The sequence below is a fragment of the Bidens hawaiensis genome, unplaced genomic scaffold (assembly GCF_021521415.1).
Source record: "Bidens hawaiensis isolate Kalapana, Puna unplaced genomic scaffold, B.hawaiensis_p1.1 tig00419376_1, whole genome shotgun sequence".
Taxonomy (NCBI): Eukaryota; Viridiplantae; Streptophyta; class Magnoliopsida; order Asterales; family Asteraceae; genus Bidens; species Bidens hawaiensis.
The window spans coordinates 2,646,998-2,658,540 of NW_027504840.1; positions in this window are offsets into that span (position 1 = coordinate 2,646,998).

The following is an 11,543-nucleotide window of genomic DNA, read 5'->3' on the forward strand; positions in this document are numbered from 1 at the left end:
ATTTACAAACTTTGGTTAATTAAACTTTTACTACCAAACTTTAGCATATATGTTTTTTAAACCATCAATTTTATTTACAAAATGTGGTTCATTAGACTTTTGTCACAAAACTTTTCCATATATATTTATTGGCTCATCAACCTTATTTAACTAACTTGTCATAAAACTTTTTTATATATACTTTTTGACCCATCAACCTAATTTACAAACTTTAGTTTGTTAGATTTTTGCCACAAAACTTTTTAATATATACATTTTGGCCCCTCAACTTTACTGAATGAAACTTTTGTCATTACATATATATACTTTTTGACACATTATCTAACTAGTTTTTTACCCGGCGCGTTGCGCCGAGCCAGGTCGATAAAACTCAGGTGGGTGGTAAAATCTAAGCATTGAGGCGGTAAGTCACTGCGAATTCGGTCGGTTTTGGTGCCGGTACAAAAACCAAAAATAAAACAAAAGTAATAAAAATTAAGGTGGACCAACGGAACAGTGTCGGTCAGTAAAACTCAAGCGTTGGCAAAACCCGACCGTTGTTGATCCCGGGCGTCACAGCGATCAGTCTATACAAATTCGGGCATTTTTCGTCAAGTTTTTTTTTTCGATTACCGAAACTAAAACAAAAAAAAAATCAACGTTCGATTGATTTTCGTTATGATACTGACTAAAACAAAACAAAAAAAAATCTTTTTCACCACTAAGGTGCCGCAAAATAGCCCAATAGGGTCATTGCGGCACCAAAGTTCTAAAATATATATAGTAAAATTATAAAGAATAAAAAGTTAATGAAAAGGAAAAACGAATTAAAAAATAAACAGAGAAAAAAAAATGAACGAACTAATCAAAATCAAAGAATTATATAATGGGTTTCATTTAATTGTATTTATAATATAATATTAAAATTAAAAAGAAAAGGGCGAATTATTAAATTTTGTGCAAATTACCAAAATAGCCCATTTCATGAGAGGGAAAACAACAAATAGCACGTGAGATTTGAAATTCCCAAAATAGCCCTTCAAATCTCACGTACACGTGAGTTTGTGAGATTCCCCGTGACTTTTCGAGGACGAATCAGATTCTGCCAAGTGTGTTTCATTCCCACCTACAACGATATTTGTCATCCCAAATCTGTCGGAAACGTAACTTTTGACACTAAATATAATCTGAAAAAAACCAACTTTAACGTGATGTTTCAAGCTGTTTTTATCGGCAACGTGAGTTTTCAAATAAGATGGATTTGAAAGGTTTTTGAAATTCATCTCCTTAAATGAATTTCAAATGAATTTTGTTTTTTTAAAAAAACCATCTTCTTCTTCATCTTCATCTTCATCACCATCACCTTAATCATCTTCATCACCTTCATCATTATTCCGGTCACCGTCACCGCCACCGGACCTTTAACCAAAGTCCTCAACCTCCTCAACTCCTCACCTTAATCATCTTCATCACCTTCATCATTATTCATCATCTTCATCTTCCACCTTCTCCTATATTTTTTCGTGATTCTCGTTCTCTAGTTTCGATTCCATCCCAGACTCATCCATTTACACATAAACAACAATACCCAACTCCAAAACCTATCTCCAATTACCCAAAAAAATGTATTCTACATTATCGGATGGGCCTATGAAATTTGTACCAAATTAATGTTATACGTTAAAAGATGGGCCATAAATATGTTCAACGTTAAAATGTATCCGGATTATATGTTTTATGATGTGCGAAAATATAAATATAAATAAAACACAAGTCGCAACTAAGCTTTAAAAACTAAACAATCTATCCTAGTTCACACAAACGGCAAGTGTACCGGTCGCGTATAGCACAGATGAAGAAAGTCCAGATATCGAACTCGAAGACACGTGAAAACGTTTATAATTACAAAACTCTAACCAAGACTCACCAAAATATTTAATTAATTTATTTTAAAATTTAATTAACTACTTAACTTAACTGAAATGAAAACTTTTGACAAAACTTTGAAAACTTTGGTTTAAATTCAATGAATAAAGACGTCTACCTAGGAATGAATCATGTTGATAGAAATAACAAGACAACGGATTGAAAATATTCACGACACTGGTTATAAAAGATGACACAACTAAAACTTGTTTAAGAAAGTCAAATTACCTCTCAGTCTCTCTAACAATCTCTAACTTATTTTAGTTGATTTTAAAGAATAAACCGGAAAAACAATTATTAACGTGTTCAAATGACGACTCTCCTCTCGGTCTCATCGACACACTATCCTAATGGAGACAAATACTATGTCACCAAGGATAGAGGAACAATTTAACTTAACCCAATTAAACCAACTAATTGCACATAAACACTCAAACTTGACAAGATAAAAACCCGCTCTCGCGCGGTCTTAATTCTAACAAGTAAAAGCAACGAGACAATATTACTTCTTATCACCTCTCGGTCTCAAAGAAGGTGTATTTTAACTGATTTTAGATGATGTATATTACCCACTTATCCCTACGGTTGTACACCCGCAAATAAACCCGAAACACCAAGTCAAGAGTCTAACAAGCAATCAATTAATCAAAACCAATTCAATTAACTAATGCAAGAGGATTATAAGTAATAACAAATAAAACACAGCCATCACACACAATCTAATTTATGGTTTAGTTAAACTTTACATCAATAATTTAAGTCTTGAACATTAACAATCCATTAAACAAGTCTAAACTACTCAACAATCATCTATCCTAGGTAGAACAAGCAAGTTTAGCTACTCATAGATTTTGGACAGCCATGTATACTCAAGAAAAACATCACAAACATCAACTTAAACATGATTATATTCATTCAAGATCCAAACAATATCAATCACAAGACAAACTATCAATCAATTGCAAAACAATTCAAAGCACAAGACCAAATCAACAAAGTTAGGGTTCTTGAACAAAAAGTAAAGTTTATGGATGAATTACTTAAGTTATATGGCTGAAACAAACGATGTAAAAGATCCCTAGCAGCTGCCCAAGATCACCCCCGAGCCTCCTTCTTCTTCCTCTAGCCTCCACAGCCGCCAAGCCGCCTCTTTTTTTCTTTTTCTACCGCTGCTACAGTGCTTGCGATCGGACAGGCTAGGGTTTTGGGGTTTTTTTCTTGATTTCGGGACTATGGCTTGAATAATGGCTGATTTCTCATGTTATTAACTTAATATAATATTATAAAAGGCTTTTAAGATGTGGGCTTGGGTCGGGCCTTGACTTGTAAGTTTGAAAGTTGAACAATTAAGCCCCTAAACTCTTCCAATTTAACTCTTTTTTTCACCAAACCTCATAACCTACAAGTAAACAATTATCTTTGTAACATTAAGCATAAACAAACCATAAAACTTAATAATTATACTAAAAAGAAATTAAAACATGATAAAAATGATACGGAAAGTAAGTGTGTTTTACAACACACCAAACATCCCCACACTTAAGTCTTTTTCGTCCCTGAAAAAGTCTAATGCAGTTGGATCAGAATCGGAAAATCAAAGTTAAATCAAACATATAGGTTATATTAAAGCTCAGAAAAACGCAAAAACCGCGATTATCGATATTGTTGTCCACCTAAACCCATGCCTTAATCTTTACCGAGACAAATAAGATCCGACAATAATATTACTTAGTGGTTTAAAGAATTAAGACCCGCTTATTTTCTGCTTTTACCGGACCAGACCACCCCAACTTGACTTAAACCTCAAAGTTAGCAGAATTAAAAATTTGTTGCTCAATATTTATGAATAGTTAAGACGATCAAGGGTATTGTTTATCCACCTAAGCTTAAGCATCAAAGTCTACCAAGCAGCCATTAGATATGATTAAGGTTCAATTATTTATAGCCAGTGCTCCCCACAACATGACATACCCCCGTTATCAAGCAATACCCCAAATCCATAACCATAGGTGAGTATGCAAAATTTTATCTGTAGGGCTTACATGTAGCGTGTCCCTTGTGGTCCGTTTCTTAATGGTAATGAGACGCGAGCAAGGGGACCCCACATGACTAACAACGTGGGTGATCAAGTCTGTAGTGTATTTGTACTTTCGTACTGTTTGTGATCATGTTTATAGACTTAAAAGGGTTTGCTCTTTGGCTTTATTTTAAATATCCACAACCCCACTTAGGAATTGTGAATACCCAGCTAAATAGATTGCATACAGACCCATGGTCTCCGGACCCGAAGCATCCCATCAATACAGGATTTAAGGTTATAAAACCATACGCCGATGAGGTGTAAAACACTAAACTAGCATTTTAAGATTTATATCACAGGCTACACGGCATACTCTAACGTTAAACCTACCCAAGCATCATATGATAACGTATTCAGATTTTTTAAAAACTCATGATATTTCCACTTTTTCATACCAAAATTTGAGGCTTGAGTATGGCCCGACCTTTCATTGCTTATTTTCCACGGACAAAACGCTTTACCCACAAAAGATTTCCGTTTAACCGTTTTATCGAATTTGCCCTTTCATTTTCAAGGCTGAGCCTACCGACACATCCCAAGTTAAGTGCGTTTTCTTTTATTTATCTCATATTATTAGTAGTTTGAAAAACCGATTTCCGATAAATATCATCATCTCCCACTTTAATGCAACAGAAGCTAAAAACAAGGGACATTTTTTTAAACAACGTATGAAAACGAAAAACAAGGGAAAACTTTTTTTTTATTTTTTTATTATTATTTTTTTTCTACAACTAAGTAAAATAAATTCTCATCCCCACCCTTAGAACGAAATCGTCCTCGATGAGAACAAGGAAAAGAAATAAAATAAAACTAAAACGTAAAGCATAAAATTAAAACTTGAAAGAACAGAAATTAAAATAGAGAACGGGTTACTCCCCTGGTTTAGATGCAGATTCTTTATCACCTGTTTATGACTCGAACGACCGTATAGCATTTCATTCACGGCCGCAACCACGGGTGAACCAGTTCCAAAACGCCATCAGAGCTACCATGCGCATAATAATACCTGTAACAACTCAAACTCGCTCGCATATAGCGGCGTACAAACAGAAAACAAAAACATAAGAAATAAACACATTTTTGTGTTTTTGAATTTTTTTTGAATTTTTTTTATTCTTATTAAATATTTATTTATTTTTTTTGTATTTTTATGTTTTTATAAATATAAATAAAAATAAAACAAATAAAAAACAGAAAGTAAAGAGAATCATAATACAAACTCTACAACTCGGGCTGTCTCCCGAGTGATGCATCCATCACGCCTATTCCTCGGTGAATGAGTCAAGGTAGAACACCTCGACTGTCTGATCAGTTATCGGCTCTCCAATGTAATGCTTCAATCTATGGCCGTTCACCTTAAACTTCCCGCTTCGATCTTGTATCTCAATCGTGCCATACGGGAAAACCTCAGTGACCGTGAACGGTCCCGACCATCGGGATTTCAACTTTCCTGGGAATAACCTCAACCGTGAGTTATACAGTAAAACCTTATCCCCACACTTGAACTGCTTATTACCCTTCAATTTCCTGTCATACAGTTCCTTCGTATTCTCCTTATACCGAAATGATTGTGCATATACGTGATCCCGGAGCTCCTCTAATTCATGTAATTGATGGAAACGATTACCCTCTGCGGCGGGTAAATCCAGATTAACCCTTTGAAGGGCCCATGAAGCGCGGTGTTCCAATTCTACAGGAAGATGACAGGCCTTCCCATAAATCATCCGAAATGGTGTGGAACCAGTCGGAGTCTTGTAGGTTGTACGGAAGGCCCACAGAGCGTCATCTAATTTGTCGGACCAATCCCGATGATTCGAACTAACCGTTTTCTCAAGAATACCTTTGATTCCCCGATTACTCACTTCCACTTGCCCACTAGTCTGTGGGTGGTAGACGGTCGCAAGCCGATGGGTGACCCTATAACGCTTCAACGCCTTATCCATCTGCGAGTTGCAAAAGTGAGTACCTCGATCACTGATCAAGGCTTTCGGGACTCCAAAACGAGCAAATAGACTTTTCAGAAAACGGACTACCACTCGGGCATCATTGGTGGGTAGAGCTTTGGCCTCAACCCACTTAGACACGTAATCGACGGCCACGAGTATGTATTTGTTTCCACGCGAAGATGGAAACGGTCCCATGAAATCAATACCCCAAATATCAAAAACCTCACAAACTTGAATGGCATTCTGGGGCATTTCGTTTCGCGAAGAAATGTTGCCGACACGCTAGCAACGATCACAACTCTTAACGAACAGATGAGCATCTTTAAAGATGGACGGCCAGTAAAAACCAGAATCAAAGACTTTCTTTGCCGTAGAATTCACACCGTGGTGACCTCCAGTCGGTCCCACATGACAATGGCTCAAAATTTGCCATCCTTCCTTGATATCCACACACCTTCTAATAAGCTGATCAGCACCAATGCGGAAAAGATATGGATCGTCCCAAAGGTAAAATTTGATGTCAGCAAAGAATTTCTTCTTTTGCTGGTAAGGCATCTTTGGGAGGTATCCGTCAGCAAGATAGTTCGCGAACTCAGAAAACCATGGGAAACCTTCCTCCTGTGCAGTAACGAACATCAGACTCTCCGTCGGAAAACGATCGTCGATCCTAACTCCTGAATCTCCTGAATCAACTCCCTCTAGTCGTGAAAGATGATCAGCCGCCACATTCTCGGCCCCCTTTTTATCACGGATCTCTATATCGAACTCTTGCAGCAACAGGATCCATCGGATAAGACGAGACTTAGCATCCTGCTTGCTGAAAAGATATCTAATAGCGGCATGATCCGTATAAACAATCGTTTTGGACAAAACTAGATAGGACCTAAATTTGTCGAAAGCGAACACCACAGCTAAAAGCTCTTTTTCGGTGGTGGTATAGCTTTCCTGTGCGCCATTTAAGGTCCGGCTCGCATAGTAGATCAGATGGAAATGTTTATCCTTCCGTTGTCCAAGAACCGCTCCGACTGCGAAGTCGCTCGCGTCACACATCAACTCGAATGGTAACGACCAGTCGGGAGCAACCATGATCGGGGCGTTAACTAGTTTGTCTTTTAGAAGATCAAACGCCTCGATACACTGCTCAGAAAAAATAAATGGAGCATCCTTCTCCAAAAGTTTGGTCATGGGTCTCGCGATTTTAGAAAAATCTTTGATGAACCGGCGGTAGAACCCGGCATGACCTAGAAAACTACGAATTGATCTCACAGAAGTAGGCGGGAGGAGATTAGAAATGGTCTCGACCTTTGCCCGGTCAACCTCTATCCCCGCACTTGAGACTCGATGACCTAGAACAATGCCCTCGCGAACCATGAAATGACATTTTTCCCAGTTAAGGACTAGGTTGGTGTCAACGCAGTGGGACATCATCCTCTCAAGATTTGATAAACATTGATCGAAGGAACTCCCAAATACGGAAAAATCATCCAAGAACACCTCCATGGAGTCCTCGATCATATCATGGAAAATGGCCACCATACACCTCTGGAATGTGGCCGGAGCGTTACAAAGTCCGAACGGCATACGTTTGTAAGCAAATGTTCCGTAAGGGCAGGTGAAAGTGGTTTTCTCCTGGTCGTCGGGAGCTATCGAAACCTGGAAGTACCCGGAGAAACCATCTAGGAAGCAGTAGTACTGCTGACCTGCTAAACGCTCTAACATCTGATCAATGAATGGGAGAGGAAAGTGGTCTTTCCTGGTGGCATCATTCAGTCGGCGATAGTCGATGCAGACTCGCCATCCTGTCACAGTCCTCGTGGGAATAAGCTCGTTCCTCTCGTTGGTGACGACAGTCATGCCACCCTTTTTAGGAACCACTTGGACTGGACTCACCCAAGCACTATCAGAAATGGGGAAAATGATCCCCGCATCAAGGAGTTTAATGATCTCCTTCTTTACGACCTCTTGCATTTTCGGATTAAGCCGCCGTTACGGCTGCACGACAGTTTTGAAATTTTCCTCCATGAGGATTTTATGAGTGCAGAACGAAGGGTTGATACCCTTGATGTCGATAATCTTCCAAGCAATAGCCTCCTTGTGCTCTCGTAGCACCCTCAACAACTTCTCCTTCTCGACCTCGGTCAACGCAGATGCAATGATAACCGGAAGCTTCCTCTCTTCATCTAAAAAAGCATACTCAAGGTGGGAAGGTAAATCCTTAAGCTCTAATGAAAGAGGAGGACTCTCGACTAAAGGTCGGTCCATCGGATCGTCTCGTACGATCTCATCAGACACGCCAGATTCAGGGGTATGCGACTCGGTGTCGTCATTTAAGGACTGATTGGTTACGCCAACCATTTCAATCTCCGGAATCTCCCTATCGAGAATCTGGGTGTCGGAGGCAAATCCTCCACAAATTTCACTGAGAAACTCCCCGACATGCTCCATGATGGTATCAATAAAGTATAAGGAGTCATCAGCAGACTTGGGGTGTTTCAGTGACTGTTGAACGTCGAAGGTGACGTTCTCATCCCCAACTCTTAAGATTAATTTACCCTCGCAGACATCGATCAATGCCTGTGCAGTGGCAAGGAATGGTCGGCCCAAGATGAGTGGGACACTATCGTCATCGTTCATGTCCAGGATGACAAAGTCCACCGGGAAGATGAACTTGTCGACACGAACAAGCATGTTCTCGACCACCCCTCGGGGGTATTTCACAGAACGATCAGCAAACTGGATACTCATACGGGTAAGCCTCGGTTCGCCTAGTCCCAACTTGCGATACACGGAATACGGCATGAGATTAATACTGGCACCAAGATCTGCCAGCGCATGGACGACCGTATTATCACTCAAGATGCAGGGAATTGTGAAACTCCCAGGATCGGACATCTTTTCTGGTAACTTTCTCTGCAAGACTGCAGAGAAACCAGCACTCAGAGGAATGGAAGAGACTTCGGCTAACTTCTCTTTGTTCGAAAGAATATCCTTAAGAAACTTTGCGTATTTGGGCATTTGTGTAAGTGCCTCAAGGAAAGGAATATTAAGATGAAGTTGCTTCAAAAGATCAAGAAATCTGGAGTTTTGCTCCTCGTCTCTATCCCTACGGACTCTCCTGGGAAATGGGAGTCTAGGTTTGTAGACTCTCGGTGGTGTGCTGGGTGATGGTGGTTCTCGGCCTGTGCTGTACTCCCTGGGCTGTGCCTTTGATGCACCCTGGCCGGTGGAGATTCCAACTGAATCTCCTCGTCTACCTGATCCTCTACATCTACCGCAGGCTCGTTAACGACTCCTCTCGTCGCCTCTTGAATCACGGGCTCGCTACGTGCCCCCGCACCGCTCCTTGTCGTCACAGCCTTCGCGAACGCCTTCGGATTTTGTTCAGTGTTACTTGGAAGTGTACCTGACGACCTCTCATTTAGATGACTTGCTATCTCTCCCATCTGACGCTCAAGATTTTGAATTGACGCTCCTTGATTTCTCATGAATAACTCGTGCTCCCGGAATTTCTCTTGAGTTTCTTTGTGACAGGAGTCCTCTCGAGTCATGAGTTGCGACAGCATCTGTGTCTGCTGTGCCATCATCTCCTCTAACGTGGGCTTCTTCTCCCCACTACTCGGTCCCTCACCGGAATCCTGGAATAGGCTCTGACGTTGCTGGAAGCCGGACAGATTTCCGTTCCTCCAGTTGGAATTTTGGTTACCTCTCCACCCCGAATTATAAGAATTGAAAGAATGTTGATTTCAGTTTGGATTATTAACGAAGTCGACTGCCTCCTCCTGGAAACCTACGGGGCATTGAACGGTATCGTGTCCCCCTCTACAGATCTCGCATAACTTACTTTTCACCTGCAAGTCCTTCACGATCTTTGCTAACGCTTCAACTTGTGCCGCAAGTGCGGTGCTCGTGTCAACCGAATGCATGTCGCGTGATAGGGAATCAACGGTTTTGGTACTCTTAACTGGTGGTCGCTGGTATCCACTCATGGCTAAACCGTGAAACAAGGCAATACACTCATCCGTATCTTTCGTTGTCAGTAGGTTACCTCCTGCAGCTGTGTCTAGCATACTCTGAGTTGCGTACGTCACTCCGTTGTAGAACTTCTCAACAACCGCCCAGTCTTGTAGGCCATGGTTCGGACATAAAGCAAGTATATTTTTGAACCTTTCCCACGCCTCGTAGAAGCTCTCGGTGTCCTCCATCTGGAAAGAATGAATTTGGTTACGCAAACGAGCGGCCTTAGCCGGAGGATCGTATTTTTCAAGAAATTGGGTCTGCATGGCAGCCCAAGTAGCAATGGATCCCTGTGGGAGGGACTCAAGCCACAGACTCGCATGATCAACGAGTGAGAACGGAAAGATTCGGAGTTTGATGGCGTCTTCGGATACGCCGGCAAGATGAAACGTGTCGCAGATTCGTGTGATGCGAGTGATATGAGCATGTGGGTTCTCATGGAGTAACCCGTGAAATTGAGCAGAATGAGCAATCGTGTTCAGAACATTAGATGGGATCTGCCAAGTCGTTTGAACTCCTATAGCTGGTGGAGCAATGCTGGATCTCGCGCCAGCATCGACCGGACGGGCCCGGTCTGCAACTGTCCTCCTCGGTGGTGGATTCGCGTCGCCCATAATCCTATCCCTAATGACGGGTTCAGAAAAAGTAGGAGAAGAGAACTTATTACCAACGGATGTAGATGCACTAGAAGACGGTTTTGTACGACATCTCTCAAGAAGCTCTCTCTCTGGTTCGGGAAATCCTTCAACTTCTGGTGGTCCTAGAGATCGAGTACGTCGCATACAACTATTTAAAATAAATAAAAGAAATTATAATTATCTAAACTATTTTAAACTAATAAACAAAACAAATAAGAAAGACAAGTGGTAAACAAGGAAAATCTTGACTCGAGTCGTTCTTAAAACGCTTCAAACCGTGTCCCCAGCAACGGCGCCAAAAACTTGATGTGTGAAAATGTATAATATAAATAAAGAACGAATCACAATTAAGCTTTAAATTTATAAAAACGAAAATCCTATAGAAACCACACAAAACCGGCAAGTGTACCGATCATAAATAGTATAGCATCAAGGAAGTCCGGATGTCGAACTCAAAGACACGTGAAAACGTTTATAATTAAGAAAACTCTAACCAAGACTCACCAAAATAATATTTATTTAATTTTTAAGATTTTATTTAACTACTTAAATTAATTTAACTAAACGAAAACGTTTGACAAAACACTTTTAGAAAACTTTGATTTAAATTCAATATATAAAAACGTCTACCTAGGAATGAATCATGTTGACAGAAATAACAAGACAACGGATTGAAAATATTCAAGACACCGGTTATAAAAGATGACACAACCAAAACTTGTTTAAGAAAGTCAAATCACCTCTCAGTCTCTCTAACAAACTTTAACTTATTTTAGTTGATTTTTAAAGAACAAACCGGAAAAACAATTATTAACGTGTTCAAATATCGACTCTCCTCTCGGTCTCCTCGACACACTATCCTAATGGAGACGAATACTACGCAACCAAGGATAGAGGAACAATTTAACTTAACCCAAATTAAACCAACTAATTGCACATAAACACTCAAACTTGACAAGA